This window comes from Pezoporus wallicus, unplaced genomic scaffold, assembly GCF_028554395.1.
Source record: "Pezoporus wallicus isolate ANWC-B61680 ecotype Strahan unplaced genomic scaffold, APGP_CSIRO_Pwel_v1 contig_5069, whole genome shotgun sequence".
Lineage (NCBI taxonomy): Eukaryota > Metazoa > Chordata > Aves > Psittaciformes > Psittacidae > Pezoporus > Pezoporus wallicus.
This window is the reverse complement of record NW_026642361.1, coordinates 7,923,601-7,937,384: the sequence shown is the minus strand read 5'-3', so window position 1 is coordinate 7,937,384 and position 13,784 is coordinate 7,923,601. Positions and strand designations below refer to the sequence as shown.

The 13,784-nt window shown below is 37.3% G+C and overlaps 1 protein-coding gene across 3 annotated transcripts in view; it reads left to right on the top strand.

Moving 5' to 3' along the window:
* The first annotated feature begins 389 nt into the window (after positions 1-389).
* FRS2 (fibroblast growth factor receptor substrate 2) overlaps positions 390-13,784 on the top strand; it is a 38,684-nt gene continuing 25,289 nt past the window's right edge. Inside the window, exon 1 of one of the 3 annotated variants that reach the window (XM_057429529.1) lies at positions 390-631. The gene's annotated coding sequence lies outside the window, so the exon portion shown is untranslated. Of the gene's footprint in view, positions 632-4,136; positions 4,191-13,784 lie in introns of those variants that run through there. The other 2 variants (XM_057429530.1, XM_057429531.1) reach the window with 2 other exon arrangements.

Here is a 13,784-nt window from a genome sequence, read left to right as displayed (position 1 = left end):
AACCCATTAAACTTTCTTTGGGTTTCAGATCTGTATTTGTGAATATATCTTTTATGCTACTGGTGGGAGTAAACCTATTGTTCCAACAGAAATTTGGTGAAAATCTCAGAAACCTAGAATTTGAGTTTCACTTGCTTTGTGCTAAAATACCGTCACCACTTTCTTTCCAAACTGAGATACAGAGAAGAAGCAAATTCCACTGTGTTTTGGTTGTTCATAAATATTTTTATAGAAGCTTCTTATTACTGAGACCTGAATTTTTTATGCTGATGCATATGCACAGTGAGTAGATCATTCCCACTTCCTTGAAACATATTATTAAGTTGTTTGAATGGCACAGTTTTGCCCAGCTGTTTTACACTTGGGTGAACAGTTAAAATGGATGTCAGTAGGTTTTGAGGTTTTTATTTGAACTCAAAGATAGTGACAGCATAGCTTGGGGTAGGCAGGGCACCTTTTCTACAGTTTGCTTTGCAAAATCATCTATGCATGCATGATAATCTACTTGTAAATCAGTTTACAGTATGCCTTACAGTATTTTTTTGTTTGTTTGCTTTAAGAGGCCATGATGTGAACTGCAGCAATATAGCAGCTGATTCCCGAGTGGTACAGTGTTTGTCTTCTGAATAAGGTAGGGATTTTGTTGGGGGGCTGGCACCTTGTGAGGGTAGTGAATTTAGCTGCTGGCTCCTTGGTGATGGTGGTTGCTACTTCCCAGAACTTCATTTTATTTCTAAGAAAACTGCAGATGTTCCCTTATGTGCATTCACAGGCACACCTTATGCCTATGCGTAATGTAATGAATTGTACCAGTGGGTTATGTGGTGCCCTGCAATTTTTCATACAGATTTTATCCATTATTTACCCATCCATTTTAGTGCCTTTTTTCTTAAATAAGCTACTGTATGTGCTGCATCTAAGGCTATACTATAGTAGTGACTTGGCAGAGATTTTAAACACTTGCAAATGTAATTAAACTTCTCAAAAGTGTCAACTATAGATGGTTTTCTAGGGAAATTCTCAAGTGAGTCATGTACAGTATCACATAAGTAGAAGACTGAGTTCTGAGGACCTTATTCCCTAGGCTTATCTGATGGCTAGCAAGGAAGTCTAGATGTGATTAAAGAACTTGGCTATTGCTTCAGCATACAGAGAGTTACAAAAGTGGCTACGGTTAATATACCTCTACAAATTTGTTCTATCCAGTTTGGCCCTAGTTCAGTGAATATAACAGACAAAAGGTATCACCTCATCAGCCAAGAATTAATGCATTTTAGATAGAATAATGTACAAATTACACTACTGGGGCTAACTGATCCATGTTGCTGCTGTATAGGGCTGTTAGGGTAGGGAATGTTGACATGCTCCGGATCCTGTCTGAAGTAGGCTAGGTCAATAGGACTGCTTGCAAAAGTCACTGACTGCTGCAGTAGAAGAATTTGCATCAGTCTATAATGTTAGGCAGGTTTCAGAATTTTTCAGCAGCCCTCCTTGCAGCATAGTACAGGCTTTTTGGTTGCTGGCACAGCAGAATAGGGGAGTGATCCCACAGCAGTGAGACGTGAGTATAATCTGGCTGTGGTTGCATCATGTATTATTTAAAAGTTTTTCAACTGTTTGTTTTCCCTTCTGCACTACAGTTTGCTGTCCTCTCAATTGTAATGTTAAAAAATAGGCTGACTGAAATAATGCGAATTAAAGGTCTTCTCTCCTTCCCAAGGAAAGTAACATCAATACATATGCTTTGCATAATCTCTTGCTTCTCTTATTGTTTTCCAGGCCACTTATTAAGCATGCTGTATTGGCTTCTAAATGAAATCCAACAGTTTTCCCCTTCTGTAATTTAGGGGATAACATAGAGATTGATCTGCATATTCAGATTCTCAGCATATATGGGTTGGAATTTATGAAGGAGCGTAGGGATGTTAGGTTGATAATCTTTCAAATATTCAGTGTGAAATAATTTACTTGAAGTCATACAACAGTATCAGACTAGATACCATGTTTAGAATAAGCAAATTACTAGTGTAATGATAGGCTATTCTAGGTGATGCATCCAGTTGAGATGTAGAACTGGACCTGTGCTTCATATGGAGGAGCAGCCTTAAAGGCTGAGGGAGTCAAACAGAAGTTGTGGGACCTGGGCAAGATAATGCAGTGGGTGAGCATAGGGAATTTAATGGGAGCTGATAAAGAAAGGGGACTAGGAATTGGTTAGGAAGAAGCTTGGTTTTTGGAATATTTTGAATTTTGGGTGCTTGACTTGGTTTATTCTAGTATCATTAAATACAGAATTTGAATTACAGTGTTTGTCTTAGCAGTAGCTAATTGTCATGTTTCTTAATTCTAAATTACTTTCAAAATATCTACAGTATTATTAGGCAGGGATAAGTGGCTTTGAAGTTTCTTTTCTTTTTTTTTCTTGGGTGTCATCCAGTGTAGACAAAGGGGTTGAGATAAAAGGACAGAGCATCTGGGATTAGAGTGCACCGTAAGTAGCATCATGATTATTTCACACAGCTTCTGAACCTGTGACTAAGTTTTCTTTGGTCCCTTTCTGTATTTTAGAACATAAAGTAGTTTTTTGCAGATTTTGTTATTGAATCGCAGTTTCTGTAACATACTCTTGTTGACTGATTAAATTATTGGTGGATGTAATGGGTTGCTTTCATAGAAGAATGTGTTTTGTTTGCTTGTACAGTCTGAGACACACCATTTATGTTTGCTTTTGAATTTTTTATATGAACTGCAAAAGTACAGAGAGAAAGAATGGGAGTCGTGGTTTATCTTGGATTATCCAAACTTGCTGTGGAACATTGTTGCCAAAGGCTATTATGCTGAGAGATTATTATGTTTATGAAGTTGTTGTATTTTCTCAAACCACAATTCTTGTAAAAGGATAATTAACTTAAAGCTTGGGCTATTCTTTCCAGAATGTGCCAGTGCCAAAATATTTTCAAACAATACATAGTTATCATTTCAAAGATATCCTTTTAACTTGAAATACTAAATAGTGCAATAAGTTTTTAAAACATACTGCTGTCCTTCTAGTTTACTAAATGCTATTTTTAAGGTAAAAGCAAGCCATTTATCTCGCATTAGAAATCAGATGTGAATGTGCTACTTCATATGAAGTCTTAAAGTTTATGTTCTTGCTCTAAATCAATATTTATGCTGTTGATTTTCTTATGCTGGGGGGACATATGCGCAGAAGTCTTGCTGTTCGTAGCTGTTGTTGCTGAACACTTTAACAATGAGGTTTAGCAAATCACAAGCTTCCAAAGGTTTCATGCTGTGTGTTTATGTAAACTGTAATTTAATACTGAGTTGGATAATGCTTGAGCTGGAGTTTGTAAGGATGCTTGACATCCATAGTTGACTTTTTGAAAAACGATGGGAATGATTTCCATCAGTCAAGTGAAACAGCTTAAGTGTCAGGAGTTTAGTATTTGTTTGTACACTTCGGTGAAGTTTTACGTTTTTGTTTTTAAAGAAAACTCAAAAGTAAGTGGACTTTTTTAACAAAATCTGTACTGGCTAAATTATCAGTAATCCTGCTCCTAAACGTTTAGGAAATTTTGAAGCTGTATCTATGCAGAATTGTTGACACTTTTACTGCATTAAAAATGGCAGTTAGAAATAGCACAGTTAGAAATTGTAGAATGCCAACATGCTGCTTCTGTAAATCTAGATTTAATGAGCCTTATTAATCTCATTCTTGATGTTGCAACTGGAGTACTATGCTTTTGATAAAAATTTTTTCCCAGCTTTTAAACAGATGTCAGTATTTGCTTGAAATTATACTTTGCACACGTAACTAAATGTAGCTTTATATGAACTTACCTTTGCATAAAATACATTCAGAGAAAGCAGTTTCAGAGACTAGGTGTTCTGTAGGTTTTTGTACAACTGATACACAAGTTGATCTATTTTAGCAGAATACTGTAATATCTCTTTACATCACAATGAAGCTGTATTTTCGTGACCACTTTAAAATGGTCCAAGTATGACCTGCTTCCAAAATAGAAGAGTATGATTTCTCCTTAGGCTTCATGGTCCAGCCTTCCTGTTCTTGGCACAAGAAGATGAGTGCAGTGATTTGAACTGAAGCTTGTCTGGCTAATTATAAGATAGCCAGAGCAGGAAAAGACCATGTCTTTCAGATGCAGTCACCTTTAGATCACCTGAAGGTAACAGATAATAGCATTCTGAGAAAGAAGAGCACTGCAGTTAATTAAAAATATCTAATATGACTGCTTAATTCACAAAAATAAAACGTCACACTACCTGATAGCCAGGCATGTTTCCTATACACAGGAGGAAAAAATATGTCCTTGTTATAGATTGAATTTGTATTATCTCAGAAACATAGGCTTGGTTTTGAAAGAGGTGTTTTTGTTACCTCCTGTCAGTGCTAGTGGACATAATTCTAGTAGAGAATTACAATTTTTATAAAAGAACTACTTATATTGGGCATTTTTCTGTGACAACACATAAAAAAAAAAAGAAAAAATTGAGTGGAACACAGATATGTAAATATTAGTATTGAGTCATTTGGATTTCTCCGTGATTTCACAACAGCAGTAAGAAATTATTTATTTATTTACTTTTCAAGGAAGCAAGCAGGGCTTGGCAGGATAAGAGTTTATGGAGTAGCCCAGTATTTAATCTGCAATATATAGAGGGGCCTTTAGTGAGTGTTACACAGCTGTATTGTGTATCAATATTAACTGGTTTGGCGCTTTTTTTTTTTTACTTTTTAAAAGGTGTGTGGGCATCATAGTTATTCCCTTTACATAACTAATATCAAATGCTCTAATTAAAGTACATCGATATTATGTATAATGGGAATGATATATGAATAGAATACAACTGAGTTTCTTCTGTAAATGGGACTTTTTATATCTTTCTCCCTACATCCCAGTCATTCCTGTACCACATATAAATATGGCTGCTGGGACACAATTAATGTAGTGTGGTTTTTTAAATTGTGAAAGAGAATATTTAAGAGAAAGTCAAAACTTTTAGATGTTTAGCTTTAATCTTGAGTATGTGGTTAAAACAGCATTCACAATCCTTAGCTGTTTAGAAAACGGTCTGCCTGTAATGTTAAAATCTTTGACATAAAACGTGACTCTTATTAATATAAGCATCTGCTTATACAAGTAGAAAAAGCATCCATTCTATTTAACCTTTACCTTAATATTTTCTTTTCAGTATAAATACTTGTTACTGCTTATAAAATCATTGTGCTTTTTGTTATATTCTGCCTAGATTAGTGCTGTTCTCTGTGTGGAACAAATTTAAGGTGCGAAATGACTTGCAATTTGTCCTCACTATTAAATTCAGCATGATGGAAAGATTATTACATGAAACTTAAGTTCTTAAGGTTAACTTGTAGCTTTACTGACTGTGAGGGGTAGTTTTAAGACACCGTTGTTAACAGGAATTTTTAAATCTGTTCTTCCCAGAGACTTCCTATCTGTCCTGGTTGTTTGAAGACAACACTCTATGTTTCTCGGGTTGCACTGAATCAGTAGGAAAGTTGTGAAGTTAATTAGATATTATTAATAACATCTGGTTTTGCTATTCGTACTGCTGTCTTTTTCTGGATAAACTAAATAAGCAAGAACACCAAAATATTTTTGAATTTGAAAGAATCAGCTTTTGGTAATTGAAGATGTGATTTTAAAGGAATGACTTGGAAAATACATATAAATATTAATGGCATCCTTTAATAGCTTCTATTTATCTTGATATTGTTTAAAATGTTATTTAAAATATTATTATATTGGTTATATAGGTACATTTCTATGCAAAAACGTGCACACATGCTGCTCTGTCAACTTGTGTGACTGGTTTCGGTGGTGCTTTGAGGCCAGTGTTTGTCTGTTAACTCAAGGTGAAATGATAATCTTTGTGTTAGTCATCATAGATAAATTGCAACTTTTTGAGGATCCATCTTTATTTTTACAAGTAGCATGCATTACCTAGCTAGCACAGGCAGCAATAGCAATGGAGATGGAGGCATAGGCTCAAAGAGACTAGTCCTTTTTATAAAATTAAGACCTGCCACCTCTTTCAGAGTTGGTGGTGCAAAAACTGCTATTTATGAGACCACAAGTAAAATCCATCCTGCTTAAAACCAGTCACATTGGGTAACTGGGGGGGGGGGGGTGTGGGGTGTGTGTTCTTGTGTGTAGTAAAGCTTCAGAAAGGAGAAACAGCATGCTCAGGACCTGTCTGTGTCTATATTACCATGCCAGTAGGTAACGCATGATCATGTCCTTCTGCCTGTTTATTGTGTAGCTTTGGTAAAGATGGAACTTATTGCGTTAAGAGACTTAACTTGGATAATGCTGTGTATTTGAAACTAGGTAATTAATGGATGTTTTAATCCAACTAATAGCCAAAGCTCTTTGAACCAGTCAAGCACACTTGCAGATCTGTTTCCAAAGCATGTCAGTATCCAAAATTATAAGCTTGTTGAGCAGATTCATGAGATATTTGTGCATTTGGTAGAAATAAGTTGCACCATCTTAACTGTTTATTCAAGTTCTCACTGGTTGTTTATGGTGCAGTCCATACAGATAGATGCTCAACTGCATTTAACATGTAGTAACAGTTTTTTGAAATGTTTGATGGGTACATGGTCTTCTGAGCCATCTTTTCCCCTTGCCACATAGGCACCCTTGTATAGCCGTTAGATTGTAAGGGAATGGTGGGAGACTTTTTGACCAGGTGCCCTTTTTGCCTTTGAATTTATATGAGCAAAGCTCTGAACATGGTTGTAGAAAAGATTGTAATTTCACATGATTGAGCCTCCTATGCATGTACCTTTGGGCTCACTAGTTGTATTATCTCCAAGAATACAGTTCCTGTAGTAAAAGTAAACTACTTTTGGCACAGCCTGTCTTGAAAAATGTCTTAACTTCAAGGTCTTTCACCTTGCTTTTTCTTCCCTTGTCCCTTGTACTATTGCAGACAAAGATTTTAAACATAAAAATAAAAATGGATCTATTAGCATTGTGTGATGACTAAGTAAGATATAGCTGAAGGCCCATAAGAAGGTTTTTCCAAGTGGAATTTACTGACCAGTTGTACACTTTCCCCCTTCCAAGCCTGTGCTCATCAGCTGTGTGTTTGATGTCTCTACAGCTATGGGTTTGAAGGGTTATTAAGCAGTACAATATCAAACAATACCTCTGTAAGTATAAATGGCATGTAAAAACTCGTAACATATTCTCAGATTAAGGGAGAAAGTGCAAGGCACTTAAAATGTATGATAAGCATAAGACTCTTTTAATGTAGTTGAAATGAGTCTGCTCATTGCTGGTTCTTGGACAGAGAATATTTTCATTGCATGGGAACAGACAAAAGCAACAAGATAACTGTGCAATAAAATGGGGATGCCAGTTTAGACTGGTAGAGGTGTTCCTTCCAAGGAACTGTGGCTGGACTTACAGTTTTCATGTCTGTTACAGTGTGTGTAATGGTCAGCTGAAATTACATCTCTCTTGTGGTAGCTGCAGTATAAATATTAGGGTGGGAATTACCAACTGTTGTTTAGGATTTATAGTCTAAATGGATGAAACAGGCATACAAAATAACAAAAAAAATGGATTATTTGATTGTATATTGGCAGCAATCATGGTAGCAGGCTCCTTTATATGAACTAGGGATGAGCTGAACAAGGAAAATGGAATGAGGGAGATAGATGAGATGTGGTGAGAGGAGGAGGAGCAAGGAAGTGAGATGAAGATTGTAACGGACAGAAAAGGTCAAGCCAGCATAGGAAAGACAGTCGGGGAGATGTTCAGAGAATCTTTCAAACATTCTGGAAACCAAAGGTCCTCGCCTTAGCTGCTTCTGGTCCTGTCACGTGGGTTGCTTTTTGGGCTTCATCTGACTGGCCTTGTCCCCTGGCAAGGATAATTTGTAGTATGGTGGTTGGAACTCATCACCCTACTGATTCACTAAACTCCAGAGTTGGTACAAAAGGGCCAGTTGGTATTTTCATGGTATTTCCCAGCTGAAGTTCCTGTGGCAGGAGGTGGAATGCTATAGGAAAGATGGGGGAAAAAATTTGAGGTAGACAGAAAAGGGAGGAACACCATGTCCAGCACTCATGCTTTATAAATCGTCAGATAAAACTGTTACCTGAACTGACTGCTTCTGGAAAACCTCCTCTTATACAGTACAGCGAGGGTTGTTTTTTTCCTTTATGGAATAGGTGAAACTCGTTTTCAAAGATTCTAGATCAAAAGTAACATTAATGAAACCTGAAAGTTTACACTTAAGACTTCATAGCGTTGTTACATAGCAAACATTTTGATTTTTCTATCCAAAGATGCACCTACTTTCAAACCTGTGTGTTCACAGGTTATTGCATGTTAATTTGCACTGTTCCGTGCTTTAAGGTACTCAGTAATCCTGTTATGTCAGTCTTGTATGTAATGCAGTGATACGCTAAAACGTAGTCCACGGCAGGAATATATTTTAACACCAAGTTCAAATGTAGTTTTTATTCTAATACTGCTTTTGAAAAGCTTTACATGTTGGAGAAAATGGCTGGGTTTTGTTTGTTTGGGTTTTTTAATGCCAACATTTATTCTTAGTCATAGGTTGCTTAAGGCTAGAGTGGAGGAACCTAGTCTTAGTCCTTTGTGTTCTGATAAGAAACTACAGCTCACCCATTTACTCTTAAACTGAAAGCAGTTAACTTCTACCTAAATAATTTATTCCACAATGTTTACTGGCCTTGATTTTTGGAGCTACTCAAGACATCAAAGCTCCACCAGTTTTCTTGTCAGTTTATTACAGACATTAATTGCTATGTATTTATTATATGCTTAATTATTTGGGGGGGTTTGTACTTAATGATTTAAAAAAAAAACCCACTTTTTTAATTCTCAAAGGTTCTATTGAGTTATCTCATGTTGAAGTGTAAACCTTTTTGTTTGTGTCCGTTTGAGAATTTTTTTTTTTATATAAGTACTTATCAAACTATGATGATGATGATGGCTTGACTTTGTGAATGAAGATTTGGGAAGGGCTTTACCCACGCTGGCAGTATCCCACATCTCTCAAATACTAAAGAGCACCTCAAAAGTCAGTACTGCATTTCTTCACAGAATAAAACATTATGCTGGGGTCTTGGGTGCCAGAGTGTTCAGCTAATAAAATATATATGACATAGCTCTCAGAAACTTCTTTTAAATTACTATATTTTGTTATGATAACTAGTAAAAACAAATCCTCTGTGGACAGTGGTGGTTCAGTTTAGCTGGTTTACACTTTTTGTGTATCATTCCCTGGCCTTTCCTGAGCAGCTGAAATGTTTTGTAGGGAGTGAGAAGATCTGTTATCTACTTTACAGGCATTTGATTATTAACAATGGTAACAAGCAGTTTCCCTTACTTAAAAATATTTGTTAAAATATTTAGCTGTCATGGTTTATCAAACCACGGGAAATCAAACACCACACAGCCACTTGCTTACTGCTCCCATGTCAGGGTGGGGGAGAGAATCGGGAGAGTAAAAGTGAGAAAACTCCTGGGTTGAGATAAGGCAGTTCAGTAGATGAAGCAAAAGCTTTTTGTGCAAGCAAAGCAAACCAAGGAATTCATTCACCACTTCCCATGGGCAGGCACATGTTTGGCCATCTTCAGGAGAGTCAGGCTCCATCGCACCTAGTGGTTACTTGGGAAGATGATCACTGTCACTCCAAATGTCACTTGCTTCTTCCCTCAACTTTATATGCTGAGCATGATGCCATATGGTGTGGAATGTCCCTTGGGTCAGTTGGGGTCAGCTGTACTGGCTGTGTCCCCTCCCAGCTTCTTGTGCACTCCCAGCTTGCTCTCTGGTGGGGTAGGATGAGAAGCAGAAAAGGCCTTGACTTTGTGTGAGCACTGCTCAGCAATAGGGAAAACATCCCTGTGTTACCAGCACTGTTTCCAGCACAAATTCTATAGATATTTTCATATAGAGCATTGAGAAAGGTCGTAGTAAGTCAACTTAAGTAATTGTTGAACTTAATTTTTAACTTGCAGTCATGTGTACCTGAAGTCTAGTTTAAAACGTGGAATCATGTAAATTAACACTAAATTTAAAACACAAATCTAGTTCTTAGAATTGAGTGAATTAGAATGGATTGTTTTCTTTCCATTCTTGTCTAAGTAGGTGCCAGCAAGCTTTATGGGCTTGTTATTTAAATGGGTTTTATGCCAAAACATTTTATGTGCCATGTTTTTAAAGAAATTGTGCTGTTTTGCTAGAGACCACAGAGTTTTCACCCATAAAATGCTCTAGCTGTAGAATCTGTGAATGATTGTTTTTTTGTATCATCTTTGGCCAGTTTTATAATACCCTGAAGCAGCAAACTGGCTGTTGAAACTCTGTAATGTAAGTTGTCTGTCCTCTCCTAGCAAATTGTTGGATTGGGGTGGTATTAATTTCTCTTATTGCACCTACTTTAAAATTAACCTGCAAGACCCATAGGTGGGCCTGAATCATAACTTTTTTAATGTTTCTGTTAAAATGCCTGAATCTGAGTTCTTCTGTGTTCTGTCCTTTCTTTGAGGCTTTCTGTGACTTTTCACTGACAGTAAGGTGTGATTGATTATTTAACTGCAGCACAGAATAGAGTAACTACAAAGGTGTATTTGGGGGTGTAGTTTCAAAAAGCATTTTTCTCTGTGGTGCTGTTCGTATAGACAGTGCCACCCCCCTTATATGTGCTTGGATGTTCATGCGGTGAACCTGATCAGGAAGCTGGTCCAGATTGAAAAATAGCTGAGCAAGGGAAATAATGATTATTTTTAGTCCACATAAGTTATGGGTGACATCCTGATGTTTGGAAGTGATGGGTAACTGAAAAAAATGTTTGTAGGAAGCTGAGATACCTGCATTTCAATTATAGGGTTTTCTTACTAGTATTTTTGTTTGTATTTTATTTCTCCATAGCAGTAAAGGATATTTTGCATACATTTAAGTAGAGATATATATTCTAGCTGGAGCAGGAGCATAAGTAAAATGATCTCTGGTCAAGCTGTGCTAATGGAGGTGTGTGATCTGGATGCGGCTTGAAGTCCCAGCTGAGCAAAGCACATAGCTGTTTATAGCCTTGCTCCCCCTGCACATTCAGGCTTTCTCTCAGTTGTGCCAGCTCCATCACTAAGCCAGCAGGAAAGCAGCTCAGGAAGCTAAACTGGCTGAAATGTAGCTTTTCAAAAATATATTTTCTGCTGCTCTTGCCCCATGAGGCAGCTCTCCATGGAGACTGGTTAGGGCCAGATTTCACCTGTGGCCAGGAGCAGCAGGAGGGCCCATTGCTGTACCTCTGACTTGTGTAGCCTCCATACACCAGGAGTGTGGCATGCTGAAAGGTGGCTGCATCCATTTCTAAGCAGCTGTGTTGTCTTCCTGCTCTCTGTGCTTCCTGCCAGACCCTCCACATTGTCACTGCATTACCCCTGCCTGGTTTCAGCAATCGCCTCTACCCTCTGCTCCCCTGGCACCTTTGCAGTTCTCCATCGCCTTCTGCAAAGTGCTGCCAGACTGGAGGGAAAAGTAGCAGGGGTGGGGAAACATGCCTTGAGCTTGAGGACTTTGATTTGAGGAATGCTGGTTTAGATGTGGTGGCTGGCATATGGATAGGGACTTTTCATAAGAGACAATTTGTCTTCTCTAGCCAGTAAAGCATTTAATGTCAAGAATACTTCAGAATCTACAATTCATCTCATGAAGTTCTGCAGGACTTTCAGAGCATCAGTAGTACATTTATTTTGGCTTCTCATTTGCAAGGCAAGTTTAATAATGAAAAATGTCACAGAAGAGCTACTCTGTATACCTTTTAAGCTAATGTATTCTACCAAGTGGTACTACTTCAATATCCATTAAATAGCATAGCTGGCACAGAATGAGAGTGTGATCTGTTGTTGATGAAAGAATATAATGTAATATTGAGAATTAATGTAGCATACCCCAGGAGCATACATGTTGGCTGGTGTGTGTGCCTTCCCCCGCAATGTATGTGTTTTCACTGTGGAGGTTCATCACAAAAAAAATAATTGTGTAGCTCTGAAGGGTAAATTTGGAAGCTTTAGTCCCAGGTAAAGATAAGACCCTGTTGTGGAATTGATACCATTTTCAAAGGGTGCTATGGTTTCTGCTTTGACATAGTCATGGCTAGTAATGGTAATAAAGTCTTGGCATCTTCAGCAGTCTCTAGAATTAATCCTTTATGAGAGAAAATGGGCTTTCAATATAGCCATCAGATGCTAGCAAAATCGATGGGCATGGACAAGCTTGTCCGTGCTAGCTATAAACCAAATCAGCTTGTTTTCTGTATACAGGAGTGTTTGAAGTTCTAGTATGGTATTTTAAACTACATCAGTCTCATTCATAATATCTAGAAGCTGCAGAAATTTGAAGCACAAAAGATTGGCTCATACAATAAAACAGAAACATTAAGCCAGTGTGAACCCGCATGTAGAGATTACTGCTGAATGCAGTTGGTAGAGAAACAAAAAATCTGTATGAAGTCTTTGAGGGCTCAGTATTTCAGGTGATATTTGACACTGTACAGTGCTCAGAATTCCCCATAGCCAAGCAGAGGTGGAGGTGTGTGGGGTTTGTCTGAGGCTGAAATGTTACCATCCCAGCACCAGGAAAGTTCAACATGCTTCTTAGGCTTTTGATTTAGGATTTAATTTTTTTCTTTTAAACTGAATTGTATCACTGTTTTGCTCATTCATGGGGAATTAGAGCCGAGTCTTCATACTTCCTTACAAATCCCAGTCTTGGATGTGACTGCTGTGTGAGATCATGTGCTGCACATACTCAGGCATCATATTTATTGATTAGAGAATATGTGTGTATTATCAACACAAGAATTCAGAACAGTTTTTTATCCATAAAGATTATCTGCTACTTAAAATAACAAGTGATAATTTCAGTACAATAAGGTTAATACGATTTTTCTGTGTAGTTGAAGGTACCAGTGCTTACAAATATCATGTGACACACAAAGTCAACAGTTTAATCCTGAAAACCTTTTGACAGAAACTATTTTCTAAATGACACCTGGTCAAACTTTATTAATAGAAGGAATATATATGTAATAGAAGGAATATGTAATAGAAGGAATCTTATGGAAGGACTTGTTTAAATAAAAGTAAATGTGACTTTTTTGGTGAGAGAAGCTTCATTTTATTGTAAACTTCTGTTCTTCAAAAGGGCACCTTCACTGTACGTACAGTCTTTCAAACTACAAATTTGGGACAGTAAAATGCTTGAAGAAGAAGCTTCACTAATGTCTTGGAAGAGTTCAGTCTTACAAAAAAAAAAATCAGGCTTTTGGATTCTTTTCTCTCCGTTTCACCCCGGCCATACTCTTACAGTTAGTAAAGATACAGTTGGTAATAGTGATTTAGAAAGGTGTCCCAAGGGAAAAAAAGGAAAAAAAAGAAATTATGTAAGTAGTAGCAAATCATGTGGTCCACAACTCACGGTATTGAGGAATTTTTAAATGTGGCTGGGCTTGCAAGCCATATTTGCATTCTTATGTTACAGTCCATTATTTTGAAAAGTAAGAGCAAATGGTTACTCAAGCTAATTTTATAATGAAACCCATGGTTCTGGGACAATTATTTTACAATACTACTTACAAATAGAATTAGTTTATCTTTTTAGGAAGGGTGGTTCAAAGTTCAGTGCAAGATCCTATAGAAGGGCAAGGTGGTATATGTTTCTCTGATCTCTTGCAATGCTTGACACAT